The following is a 14,881-nucleotide window of genomic DNA, read 5'->3' as shown; positions in this document are numbered from 1 at the left end:
ATAGCCATCCTGTGGAAATAAGTCTGTGTTTAGTTTGACTCTGGGAATGCGCCATGCTTTTCGGGAAACATTTTCCATCCACTCTTAGTTTGTTATGTGTGGTATTGAAGCATGAAATGTGGACATCGCTTGATGGTTCAGATTGGTCATTGGCAACTTTACTAAATAACATTTTCAGTTCAAATATTTTTATAAATGATAAGGTGTCTCAAATATATACCATCCTTGTCACTATCATGTCAGGTGACATATTCTGCTACAATAGGAATAGAAATGGTTTCAATGTAATTAAAGGCAGCCTGACTATTGCAGACTTGTAACTTTTCAACTTTAACTTTAAAGTCACGTTCCAAATGTTCTTAGATATTCGTGACTATAGAGGAGGGGCAATTATCGTGATGTGAATTGAAATGGATCCAAAGTTAGAATGATTTGTGCAGTTATTACTAAATATAAGGTTCTTGTATCTTGTTAATACAGTAGCGCCTTTTTACCAAGGCCCGTGTATTTCAATATGTTATAAATAAAGCATGAATCATACCATGCTTAGTGACAAAACTGGCATTGCAGTGGTATGACTTGCTGGTTGCAGGTGTGAAATATATGTATCAGTGTCTTAAGATAGAACTAGATCTTATAAAATGTGTGCATGCTACAGAGCCGTGTCTGTTTTAAAACCGTCTATAGCATGAGGCACTAAACTCACCCCTCTCAAATGGGTTCGGCTGTTGAAACTGGAACTTTGGGCGGTCACATATTTTTCCTGTGATATAGTCTAGTCTACTCTATGATGACATGGAAAGGGGTTGTCTAGCCGGATAAGACTCTTAAATCACGAGTGAAGCGATACAATATTTTAAATATATACAAGACACTGGCCAAGTTAAAGAGGAGGCTCTCTGGGACATTAACACTGATGCCCTATCCTTATAATAGACCATTGATGTTTGATTGATGGGAGTTCAAGTTCAAATGCTTTTCAGCTTTAATTAGTTATGAAAGAGCTGCTACTGTACTATTAGATATGTGGATCTTGTACAAATAAGGAGTCTTGTATGAGTCAAGTTTAGTCATTGTATTATAAGAACTTGTGACTTTCCAGTATGCTTTGGAAATGCTTCAAGCTCCTCTTGCACTGTTCTATAGTAAAGCATTATATACAAAGGAGTGGATAAACCCCTTAATCCCTTCACTTAATCCGACGTTAATTCATCCCTCCTTCTGTCACTAAAAGCCTTCCTTCTCATGACAAGATAATGAGGTGCCATTCAGTTGCAACCGCAGCTTGGGGCCTTGTGAAGGTTCTCGGGCTTACAATGGATTTTAGGCTATTAAGCCATGTATGTGGCAAGGTTTAATAGGCTGATGTTAAAGAGTACAGTATACTGTAATTTTAAAGTATTGCAATATATCGATCAAGTAGATACAAATTCAAGTCCTTTATGGGACTAAAATAAGAGTCAGAAAATTAAGTATTTAAAAATTAACAGTTTTTAAAAAGCCCTTTTCCCAATATATGCATAAGAAACGAACAGAAATAAGAAAATTAACATAACTGATATTGCCGTGTCTGTAAAAAGTTTAATCTATTCATTCTGTACTGTGAATACTGTCAGAAAAAAAAGTGCCAGAATTATACTTTATTGCATCTCATTAGTCAAAATAAAAAAGCAATCAAAAGATGTATGCACCCCAAAGTAGTGCCAATAAAAACTGTAGCTTGACTCTCAAAACAATGCCGTTGCACAGGCCCATCAGCAGAAAAATAAAAAGTTATTGGCATCAGTATATGACAACAAAATCAAGTTTTTAATTTACCAAAACACTTTTTATTTTTTGAAAGTCGTACAGTGTTAAATTCTCCATTTTGTATAGCCGTAATTGAACTGAACCACAGAACAATGCTCGCTTGTCGTTTTTACCACGCTTTGAATGCCACAGCGACCAAAGCTACCCAAACATAGCATAATTGTGTTTTTAATTTCCCTATCAGCCTACTTAGGCTGACTACACACTGGCGAGCCCGATATGAGGCTGTGAATCACGGCCCCATATCACGCTCCCCACCATGTGAATTCTCCATGGATGCGAGGTGTTTTCATGTCAAAACAGTCTTGCATCACTTTGGGGAAAAAGCAATCCCCTGCTGCAACCGTCAGCTGTGGTGAAGGATCGTGGAGTTTCTCACATTGTTTTCAATGGGACACCTCGCATCACGTTCACCTAGCACGTGGTGCAATGCTGCCGCCGGCCCCATTGAAAACAATGGCTGCTGCAATGCAAGAGCATGCAGAAAGATAGAACATGCCGCGATTTGCTTCTTGCATCGCATCGTCGTGCAATGCAGGAAAACATCGCTCATGTGTATGACCCTGTTCAAAAGAGTGGGGTTCGTGTTTGTGCGTCTCGCAACACACAAATCTTTCGCGATTTGCTCGCTCGTGTGAAGGCAGCCTTAGAAATATTTTACATATTTCCAACACATTATATGGTATTGTATTTTTTTAAAAAGTAACTCTTCCCATAAAAAAAGTCCTCATACGGTTATGTAGATGGGAAAATCAAAAAGTTATGCCTCTTAGAAGCTTGAGGCAAAAAAAAAAAAAACATGAAAAACTGAAAAATCTCTGGTCTTAAACGGTTTAAAGGAAATAATTTACATATTTTAAGTAGAATGTCCTGTTTTTGCACGTTTTTTATATTTCACATAAACGCAACCTCCAGTATACAGCGATGGATCTCTCCTTGTATGACTTGGGAGTAAGCAGTGTTCGTTTTTCACTGGTAATTACAGTGCTGTTCATCTATTTTAGTGATGCATTGTTTCTCAGTTCTTCAGAATTCTGTTCAGATGGCTGCTACTTGTGATATAAATGTTTTTTCTGTTCTTCCATCACCCAAATCCTCCACCACTTCCTGTTGTCATCACAGTTTGAAGATATGTCATTAAACTCCATGTGACTATCACAGTCATACCTGGCACATGTAATCTTGGGACCTTAGTGGCACACGTTTATTTTATTTTTACACTTTTAGCCATTTTTATTTGTCAGAAAAACTCTTTATTTTATATTGTTGAATCTAGTTGTGTTTAAATCCACAGGGAAATGAGCTCAAGCTAATCACAAAAGTGAGCTGGCAAATTTACAGCCTAGCAAGTCTGCCTTTACTAGGAATGCACATACAATGCGAATCTTAATGTATTTAGGGCATGTTCACATGGCATTTAAATCCAAGTCAGATTTTCCCAATGCATATCTGCCACATAATCCATGGCAGAAATCTGAGGCTGAGGCTCGAAATTCTGCTGCAAATTTGCGCAGAAATTCGCACACGGATGTAGTCCCATTCAAGAATTGACATGTCTATTCTTTTTAAATCTACACGGTAAGAACTTTGGTGTGAATTCCCATAGAATTCTATAGGATGCTAAAAGAACACACATTTTAAACCTGCATTAATGGCTGAAAACAGCCCAGTTGCACTCCGTAATAGTCCAGCTTCGTCATACACGACACCACTGCAAACAGGGATTACAGTGGGTGGGTGTCAAAGGCAGTACATGTAATGGGAACTGTGAGACCAAATGTCCTTCAGCCTAGCACCTGGAAATGATTCCAACAGACACAGGGGCCTGTAATGATGGTGCCACCATTCTCTGCATGGCGGACAACTAAACCATTAGAGCTGCTCGAGCAGACAGTCCTCTCCATTGGTGGTCTGTAAAGGGGACCCTGAGCCCGGTCACATTATGTGCGTGCCCACACGTATCCAAGCGTCTCAACGCCCCTAACAGTCTGGTCAGAATGGCCCAGGTTAACCATCCAACTTCTTGCTTTCCAATAATATGCCCCCTCTAAAACTTCATCAATGAGTTAGTTGCGTTGTAGAAGCATGTCTAGTGGTCAATAAGCTCTATACAAGCTGAAAAAGTGGTCACTACACACAAGTAGCCTCTGAGAGTTTTTTTTATAAGGGTAGAAGCACTTTTAGGGCTTCATCTAATAAGACCGTTCATCTAATCACGCCACATCTCTAATCATTTGCATATCCGCTTGAGATGTAACGGCATGCCGAGTTTTGCAGCAAAACAACTCCACCTTCTAGGGCCACAATTTTTTCGACAAATGGTGCATTTGCGTATTCTCTCTTCCTCTATTCAGTGTGTCTTACAGCTTCATCTTGGAGTCCTCTGCATATCTCTGAAGTAGTTTAGTTCTCGGAATCTTTCTCTCTTCAACTGGAATAAATAGTGGCATCGTTATTTTCATGTTATGATTTAGATCTTTTCTTTAGCCTTTTCTTGTGTTTTCTTTATCTTCTTTCTCTCGCTGTTTTTTCTGTGTGCAGTGACTCCATGGACTTGCATCCCGTTGAGTACATAGCTATATCTGTTCCCTCAAATCTTACAAGGTCTTTTTTGCTCAAGTGAGGCTGAAATGCCATATTCCTGCATTTATATAATTACCTGCGTTTGTTTACAGGGTGATTAGAAGTCTCCATATATATTAAACAAACTTGTCACATGCTCTATGTAGTTGTCATTCTTTTAAATTGAGACACCATACAGTTACGTCTCGAAGGTGTTATGTACACTGTTACATTTTGAGTTTTCCTTTGGGTGATTGATGTTTTTGTATCTTTTCCATAGTCTTAATTTATCCTCAGAAGGGGACCTCAGAGGCCAGTGTATGGAACCATGGCTACCAAACTGTGAAACCCAGTATTCCCTTTGTATAGAGACTTTTGTAGCTGTGGTCCATATGCTGTACATTATAACATGCAGTTTAGGTTTGTGAAGAGAGACCTCGAGAGGAAGCATAAAAAACATCCTGTGCTCCGTTTGTTTTTCAATGTTTTGTGGACTACAAATTTCTGTATACTGTTAATAAATCCAGCCAGAAATATTGAATATAAATGAGAGGAGGAAATATCTGCTTGGATCTCAAGTAGGCCTGTTCTTGTTTCACACCTCCATCTACCTCTGCACTGGATCACTTAGCATTGGAATAATCCCAGCATGTTTCATAGGGAAGTATTGTTAGTGTAAGCCAGACCTCAAGGGTCCTACAGCTGAACTCAACAACCGCTATTGTGCTTGCCGGTAGTATCTGCCTGCATGGCAGCCACAAATGTAGCCGTCATTAACATGACTGGTGCATCATGACAACTCAGCATTGTAGCTGTTATCATCCCGTATTCAATGTCAAGTTAATGTTTGTTACATCTGTATTTTTTTTTACTGCCAGTTTTCTATTCTAATAGGACTGATAAAAGCATACAGAAGGAATTTTGTTAATTCTATATTAGCAATACAATGTGTAGTCATTTCTATCAATTGTCTTTTACTCTAATATAACCCATCTTTCAAGTATGTAACTTACTAGCAGTAATAAAAGTCAATCTAAGGTTTGCATTTGGAGACAGACTTCTTTTCTATACCGAGTGTAGAACAGCATTTCTGCCCTCAGAGTTGATATTATTATCACATTTTCCAGATTTCAGTTAGGAAGTGAAGTAATTTCAGAGTGTCATGTAATGGGTAGAGCCTTGGACAACGGTGCAGTGACCAATAAAACTTCTGTACTTTTCTTCCTCTTTGACAGCCAATATAAATATGGACATCAAGTACTTACAATAATATTTGGGTTTAATTAGGTTGCTTGTTCCATTTAATACATTTAATACATTAACCTATTAAAATAAGGAGAAATGACACCAAAGCTTATTTTCAAAAATATTCCAGAACATTAAAGGGAACTTGTTAGTAGATTTTAGTAACCTAAACCAAAAGCAGAGTTGCAATATTGACTAGTCTCTCTTTTCTAAAGCCCTGTTGGTTGGTCTGATTATAAAAGCATACCTCTCTGTAATTGTTGTTCAAAGATCTCCCTCTCCATATGTTAATGAGGCAGAGTGATCCAATGGGTGTGCTGGACCATCTCAGCCTATTCGTCAGCCAAACATGGTCCGACACGCCCACCCGGGCAGCACTGCTTCATTTACATACAGAGCTGGAGAACTGTGAGCAATGATTATATACAGAGGTATACTTTTATAATCAGATCAACCAAAAGGGCTTTAGAAAAGAGAGCACAGTCAATATTCTAGCATCCCCCTTGACCTGGGTTAATAAAATCTGTTGACAGGTTCCCTTTAATGATCTGAAATATTTTTGAAAATGAGCTTTGGTGACATTTCTTCTTATTTTAATAGGTTAATGTATGAAATGGTCTTAAAGAATTCTTCATGTTTGTCTGTATTACAAAATCATCTTTTCAGCACAAGGCCTTCTAAATCAGGTTGTATATCACTGTGAATATTTGACATCTCGAGGAGATAATTATGTACACGCTGCTTTCTCAACAACTGCTCAGCTAAAAAAGGTGTTAATATGGTTCACAAGCAAGTTCAGTTCTGGAGTTACTACATTTTCCTAGTGTATCACAGGTTATTTGTGGTTTACTGCTTAACCCCTCTTAGGCTGAGTTCACATGGGCAGTGCAATTTCGGTTAGTGGAAAACTGACCATTTTCTGTGTGATTGTTAATGTAACTTTCATGTGTTTGCTATAAACTTTAGCAGTTTTTACATGCAATTTCCATGCAGTTTTAATGCTCTGCACATGCTGGTTCGTTTTTTCATGTGCTTTCCCCATAGTAATGTGCATTAAAAATGCATTGATCATGCATGGCATGCGAGAGCAATTTATTTTTTGAATGTTCCAATAGAAAATAATGGGTGACTCTTTCACAAGAATCACACAAAAATAGGACATGCAGCTTTTTTTTTTTTAAGTCTGACTATTGGTGCAAGTGAAAAATCGCATGTGTTAATTAACCCATTCAAATGAATAGGTTCTTTTTCTAAATGAGTCCTGTCCATCTCCGACTCGGGACAGAACTTGCCCGCATTAATACAACCTTACAATAAAGGATTTAAAGCCCTATAAATAATATATATTGAAACAATGAGTTTTCGTCACATTTTGCTGTCATTATTTCAGAATAAGGAAAATTAGAAATTATGTAACTATCATTTAATGGTTTTCTGGCTCCAGCTCTACTGGTCAGATTACTGAATCTTCGGCTACCTGTTAATTAAAGTCTACATCAGAAATATTAGGAAATGACATAGACAACAAATACCTAATAAATATTATCAATTGCGCACCTTTAGGCTACAGTCTGTTTTATGATACATTGTCCATCACTATGGACTAGCATAATGACAGGGTCTAGAGTCAAGTACACCACATTTTCCTTTTCTGCAGTTTTGTAGGAATTGTAAGATTGGCCATATACTAGAAAATAAGAAGCTGAAGTTTGACCATTATGTGTTATTTTCTCACAGAGGTAGTGACATTTATTTTTGTTTTGTTGAAGTGGACATTTTTCCAAATTTTTGCAAAAGGGAGGCTCAAAGGGACATTTTACAGAGAAGTGAATTAGAACTATAGCCACACTTCCTGTTGTCATGTTTACAATAACAAAAAAGCGCCACGATCTCTGTAGGTATCCAAACATAATTACTAAACTTTGGCTATTATTCTAGCTTTTGTTATACTAGTATATGGCTATTTTTATGTTTTGAACACGTTAATCCCTTTTACTGCTTTTTCATCCCCATTTTACGAATTCATTGCCGTATCAATTGTAATGTGTTGTAATTTTTTACACCACCTTTTGAATTTCTAGGCGCAGAACTTAATACATTCCACACTATCACCTTGATATAAGATTAAGTTCACCTGAACAGCCTCATGTTGTGCCGTGGACTATACAAACCCCTCACTGTTTAAAAAGGCTGCCTTGATACAAAGGTGCAAAGAACGCCAGGTGAAGAGCAGTGTACTAGCAGAATCTTGTAGAGCGCAAATACTTTCACTGTTCATTTCCTGTACTTGTTATTCTTGGCAGCTGGGTGCAATGATTTTCATTATGTAAACATGAGGTCTGCCCAAAAACTTACGTGTGAGGAAATTCAAAAGTTTAGCATATTGTCCCATCCTTTTTATGATCTATGGGCTTCTTTTCTGTGTCAAGTGATAAAACTCTCATCACACTTTATTTTCTTTTGCAGGCTACATCACAGCGCAACCATGTTTATGATATTTCTGAAAGGAACAGGTACATACAAACAGACTTATTTTTCTTGCTTTTGATGACTGCATATAATGTGGAATCTTATTTCACACAGGATGTAATAGTGAAACTGTATGTAAAATTTGTGCTCGGGTTTTTCTAATTGTCTGAAGTATATTTTCAGTACATTTCTTGTGTCTTCGTTAAAGGACCGCTTCAGTGATATTCTTATTAATTCATTATGCAGCTATCCCCCGAGTATATATAAGTCGGCTAGTGTTACATTCGTTATTTCTTTCTGTCTGGACTTCCAAGACTTTTTTCCGTTCGCATGGTCATGTGATCTCTATTCTGACTAGCTTAGATCTGTTTGGGGTTATAGATTCATTTATATCATAGTCAAATTCTCAGTCTGTGTGATGTTATTACATGCTCCCTACCACAGAAATTGACTACAGGGCGATATAGACACTCCTGTTACAGTTACTGATGATGATCACACAACTCCTGTCACACAGTTATAATAGAGGAGATGACAGCTCAACCTAATGACTGTATACTTATGGTCTGTGGCTTATTTACATGAGTCTAAAAAGTAATGATAATTAAACTGACCCCAGTAGACAAAAATGGTGTAGCCTCAGCTAATGCTGTGCTGATGAATCATGGGAAACTAAAAACGAAACAAATTTCAGCCTCAGGATGGTGTCTGCTAAGTATCAAACAGGAGGCTGCACTGAAGGGAAGAGATTGCCATATATGGAGGAGACTTCCCAAACGTGACAGGCAATCAGGTGTGGACAGGCATGGAAAATGTGTTTTCATGAGTGGCCCTTTCATAGTTGATCAATGGAATTTGCATATATTATTCAGTGGCTACAAGTAAATAATTTTACTATAGCGGTATAAAATAGCTGCCTACTATGATCTGAGGGATGAACATCTACCAGATTTATAATTGTGTCTAACCTGGTCTTGAGGTGAAGTGCTATCACACAGAACAGAAAATATCCCATAGACAAGGTTCACACCTGAGCTATAGCCGTTCTTGCCAGAAATGGGGGTCTTTACAGGAAATACACTTTGTTGAAATTCATCTGATCACTTTTAAAGCGTGTCAGATTCTCTTAGACTTGAGGCTTTATTAGCATGTGGCAAGTCTCAGCGAAGGGTAGGATCGTACTTGAACTCCAGCCCATTCACAGTTCTGCTTGTTTTAGAGCTAAAATCTCCCAGCATTCTTTGCTAGCTAAATTCCTGCACAGAACTTTCTCTGGTGAATCACGTTGTAGGAAGTGTCATTTGTATAAAATACATTTCACAGTAATGTGATGTTCGAAAAACTGCTTCATTATTAGCAACCTGTCCGTAGATAAACTTGTTGACTATTTCCAACAAGGATTGGGACTATTGGTCTGTAATATGTAGAGTGTTACAAACATCAGTGCAAAGTATGTAGCGCAATGTATTCGGAAAATGACTTAAAGGGAACCGGTCACTAACTATGAGCATTATAAGCGAAATTCTCATAGGGCAGGTTCCATGGAGTCTGGGGATGTGTTTTTAGACCTACCGGGCTCCCTCTGTGCTGTCATCTGTGGAAGTCTTACCTTTGGAGGCTGTACAGGCACACATTGTTCCCAGAGATGAGTCTGCTGCACTGCCCATGCAGCGACTTTCATGGCCAATAGCACGGGAATGAGGAATAGAGATGAGCGAGTATACTCCCTAAGGCACATTACTCGAGCACATTATCTCCCCGCTCGTCTCTAAAGATGCAGGGGGCGGGAAGCGGCGGGGGAGAGCGGGGAGGTACGGAGGGGAGATCTCTCTCTCCCTTTCTCCCCCCCGCTCCCCCCTGCTCTCCGCCGCAACTCACCTTTCACCGGCGCCAGCCCCCGAATCTTTAGAGACCAGCGGGGAGATACTCGGCTAAGGCACTACTCGCTCGAGTAATGTGCCTTAGCGAGTATACTCGCTCATCTCTAATGAGGAACCCTGCAAATATTATAAGTACATCCCCAGACTCAACTGAACCTGTTCTATCATGATTTACTTTTTGGTGCGCAGGTTTCCTTTAACTTTTTATATCTATATATAAACTTTAAAATGGGGGTCATATTAATATACTGTACACTTTAAAACCACAAATTTATGTAGAAGAGAACCACACTTTAATTCAATGTACACTTGGTCTTTACGGAAGGAATTTTGAAACATGCAAAAATATACTGGGTAAAGGTTCCCATAGGAGAAAATGAATGACTTGACATTTACTAAGCAACTATTTTAGATTGATGACGGACAGGACATAAATAGATGATGGGCGGGGGGATCTGCCGCTCTGATCTTCACTGATTAGCAGATTCCTGGGGCAACTGCAGTCAGCACAGGAAGCGCTGACCATAGGATAGTGGACCAGCGGTGTACTGCATTGCTGCTGCCATTGAACGCAATGCAAACTACACCTGCAGTACCAACCCGAGCCACTTCGCTGTGGTCAGTGCTTTCTGCTTCCCATGCTTACCGCAGTGACAATGCTAATTAGCTAATCAGCAGGGATACCAATGACTGGTCCACACCAGTCATCTATTTATGACCTGTCTGCTATCAATAGAAATATTTTTTTTAAGTTCCTGAATACTCCTTTAACCCCTTAATGACATGGCCTATTTTGGGCATAAAGATGCAACGATTTTCATCTCCATTTTTCAAAAGCCATAACATTTTTATTTTTCTGTCGACGCGGCCGTATAAGGGCGTGGCGAACTGAAGTTTTTATTGGTCCCATTTTTTTGGTACATAAGACTATATAGTGAAACTTTTATAAATTTTTTTTATGAGACTTTTATAATTTTTTAGGAGAGAAAACGCATTAATTTTGCCATATATTTTTGGTTTGTTATTTTACAGCGTTAATCATGCAGCATAAATTACACAATACCTTTTTTTTTTATGCAGGTCGGTACCAAACAATAACAAAATTCTTATATTTTTTTTTAGGTTTTTCCACTTCTTCGCAATAAAAACCCCTTTTTTTTTAAAAAAAATTTTTCTCTAAATTGCTGCATTCAAAGTCTTATAACATTTTTTTTATTTTTCCATGGATAGAGCTCTGTGAGGGATCTTTTTTTGCGAGACGAGCTGTAGTTTTTTATTAGTACAATTTTGGGGTACATATGGCTTTTTTCATCACTTTTATTGTGTTTTTTGGGAGGCAAAATGAAAAAAATAAGCATTTTGCCTCGTTTATTTACGTTTTTTCCTGTGAAGGATAAAAAGAGTGTTCAATTTATTATACGCGTCGTTATGGATATGACGATACCAAATACGTGGGATTTTAATTTAAAAAATTATGCTAATATGGGAAAAAGTACAAAAAAGGGGTTTTTAAACTTTTTTTTTTTACATAATTTTTATATTTTTTCTACACTTTTTATGTCCCTGCGGAGGACTTGTACAATAACATGTATGATCGCTATGATAAGGCATTGCAGGACTTCTGTCCTGCAATGCCTTCTTGCTTGTATTAGTGATCATAGGCATTGGCAATGCAGGATGCTTGTATCTGGCCTCCTGTTGCCATTACAACCCATCGCGCTCTCCTCGATTACATCGCGAGAGTCCAATGATGTCACATAGGGAGTATGCTCCCTCTGTGAACCCTTTGCGTGTCGCGATCTACATAGATCGTGTCAGGGAAGGGGTTAACAGTGAGGTTATCCTCAAGGTAGGGGATAACTTTCTGATCGCTGGGACCCTCACTGATCTAGAGTCTGGCGGTCCCGGAGATCCACACGTGAATGAAGCCGCAGTGGTACATGAACGTTGCTGCTGCATTCATTTTAGTGTAAGCACTAGAAATTGCCGAGCACTAGAACTCTGCTATCGCTGGCGCCGCTCCCATTGAATTGAATGGAGTTGCAGCATGATTAAGCGACTGCCACTCCATTTATGCGAGGACTTTCAGGACACCCATTCTTAAAATCAGTGGAGGTCCTAGCAGTTGGAACCTCTCGGATAACAGTTATCACCTATACTGTGGATAGCGATATGGTTATTTTTTGGCGTAACCACTCTAATCAACTTAGTATTTACCATAAAATTATTTCAAATTTGTTTGCTTTAGTTTCTCCTAAAGTTAATATTTGCATTTCTTTATTACCAGAGCCTTTATATGCAGTAATGTCAAGTTTTAGGTATAGTTTCTACAATAATGTTAAGAGTTTACACATGCTAAATATGAACCCCATTCTTTTGAATGGTGTCATACACATGACCAATGTTTTCCCGCATGGCACCGCGATACGATGCTGTGCGGCAAACAAATCATGGCATGTGCTATCTTGTGCATGCTTTCTTTTCAATGGGCCTGGCGGCTCTGATATCCTCCGCCGCAGCTGACAGACACAGAAGGGGATTCTCTTAATCCCGAAGTGATTTGGGGCTGTTTTCACATGAAAACGCCTCGCATCCCTGGGGAATTCACATGGTGGGAGCGTGATATGGGGGGAGGGATTCGTGGCTCCATATTGCACTCACCTATCTGAAGTTAGCCTTAATGTATTTTTTATTCATTGATTATGTAGCTATCCCCCCAGTATATATAGTTGAACTGGTGTTATCTTGGTTAGTTATTCCTTTCTACTTGAAACTCCTGGCCTCCTTTTTCTCAGATGGTCATGTGAGCTCAATTCTGACCAGCTCAGATCTGCTTGGGGGTTATGGATTCATTTTCTAGTCAAATACTCAGTTTGTGTGATGCTGTTCCATGGACCCTACCACATAAACTGTTTTGAGGGGAACACAGAACCTCCCTCGCAGTTATTGGTGATAATCACACAGCACCTGTCACACAGTATAATAGAGGAGATGACCCCTCATCCTCCTGAATGTATACTTATAGGGGTATTCTGTAGAGGCACTGATTTTAATGCCGAGGTACTGGATGCCTTCATGTTGCCAGCCTAAGGGATATTTGCCTTTTAAATAATGTCATAAATCCTTAGAAATATTTACTGAAGATAGTCCTTAATGACAGTGGCTGAATGTTTGGCGTTGTTGTCCTGCTGCAGAATAAATTTGGAGCCAATCAGACGCCTCCCTGATGGCATTGCACGGCGGATAAGTATCTGTCTGTATTTCTCAGCATTGAGGAAACCATTAATACTGACCAAATCTTCAACTGTGTTCGCTGAAATGCAGCCCCAAACTTGCAAGAAGCCTCCACCATGCTTCACTGTTTCCTACAGACACTCATACGGCTCTCCAGCCCTTCGGCAAACAAACTGCCTTTTGTTACAGCCAAATGTTTCAAACTATGACTCGTCAGTTCAGAGCACCGCTACAATTTTTCTGCACCTCGGTTTCTATGTTTTCATTCATAGTTGTTACTTGGCCTTGCTTCTGCGTCAAAGGACTTTTTGGCCGCAAGTCTTTCATGAAGACCACTTCTGGCAAGCCTTCTCGGATCAGCAGATGGATCTACCTGAGCCCCATTGGCTTTTGCCAGTTTTCTGCAGATGGCGTTGCTGGACATCTTCCAATTTTGAAGGGAAATAAGCATGATGTTCCTTTCATCCCCTGCACTGTTTCCTTCGCCAGTCACTGCGTCTACTGTCCTTTTCGTTATGTTTCTTCACAAGAGCTTGAACAAGACAATTTTTAAACCTCAGTCTGCTTTGAAATCTTTGCCTGGGAGAGACCTTGCAGATGCAATATATGTACCTTGTTTGGCTGTTCTTCACTCAGTTTTAAACCTCCTACACAGCTGTTTCTGTTTCAGTTAATGACTGTGTTTCAGCCTACATATGAAAAGGAAGATCATTATCACCTGTTTGGTATAATTGGTTAATCATACACCTGATTATAGACCTACAAAATCCCTGACTTTGTGCAAGAGTACCTAGAAGAGTTGATGCTGTTTTGAAGGCAAAGGATAGGCAAACCAAATATTGATTTCACTTGGATTTCTTTTTTGTTCACTCACTCTGCATTTTGTTAGTTGACAATAAGAAAGTATTAACACCTCTCTTTATGAAATTTTTGAAAGCATTTCTTCTACACCTGCACAAAACATTTGCATAGTACTGCATGTATATACCATATGGAATATTTTATATATATATATATTCCATATAGTATCCTGCTGCAGTTTGGTCCACATTTGCTGTAACTGAGGCTCTAGATTGTGTAAACTCGCAGGCTGTTGAAGTTGGCATCCAAGATGCTCCCATACATGTTCTATTGGAGACAAATATGATGACTGGGAAGGCCACAGAAGTGTGGTAATGCTGTGGAGACATTCGTGGGATACACATGCTGTGTGCAGCCGAGCATTATTATCCTGCTGGAAAATGCTTCTTGGAAACCCCGCCATGAGAAGCAACACATGTGGCTGCAGGATGTCCTGAACATATCACTGAGCTGTCAATGTCCCTCGTACCACTAGTAGGGGTGACCGACAGTTGTATGCGATGGCCTCCCAGACCATCACACCAGCAATGGAAGCAGTGTGCAGCTCCATCGTAAAGGCAGGATTGAGACATTCACTCATAGGTTTCCAGGCACAAATACGGCTGTCGTCAGTGCCGAAACTAAACCTAGATTCATTGCTTAAGACAGTCTGGTTCCACTCCATAGTACTTCAGTTTAGTCATTTATGACACCACTGCCATCAGAGGTGACGGTTGGTGGATGTCAAAGGCAGTACACGTATTGGGCGCCATGAGAGCATGCGTCCTTCAGCCAAGTGCCTGGAAATAGTTCTGACAGACACAGGGGCCTGCAATGATGGT

General features: G+C 39.4%; 1 protein-coding gene across 3 annotated transcripts in view; it reads left to right on the top strand.

Moving 5' to 3' along the window:
• HIVEP2 (HIVEP zinc finger 2) overlaps positions 1–14,881 on the top strand; it is a 195,704-nt gene that overhangs the window by 146,448 nt on the left and 34,375 nt on the right. For all 3 annotated transcript variants that reach the window (XM_066605459.1, XM_066605458.1, XM_066605460.1), the window contains one exon: positions 8,083–8,129. The gene's annotated coding sequence lies outside the window, so the exon portion shown is untranslated. The remainder of the gene's footprint in view (positions 1–8,082; positions 8,130–14,881) is intronic.

This window comes from Eleutherodactylus coqui, chromosome 1 (assembly GCF_035609145.1).
Source record: "Eleutherodactylus coqui strain aEleCoq1 chromosome 1, aEleCoq1.hap1, whole genome shotgun sequence".
Taxonomy (NCBI): domain Eukaryota; kingdom Metazoa; phylum Chordata; class Amphibia; order Anura; family Eleutherodactylidae; genus Eleutherodactylus; species Eleutherodactylus coqui.
Note: the sequence above shows the minus strand (reverse complement) of the source record. Positions and strands in the feature narration are given on the sequence as shown.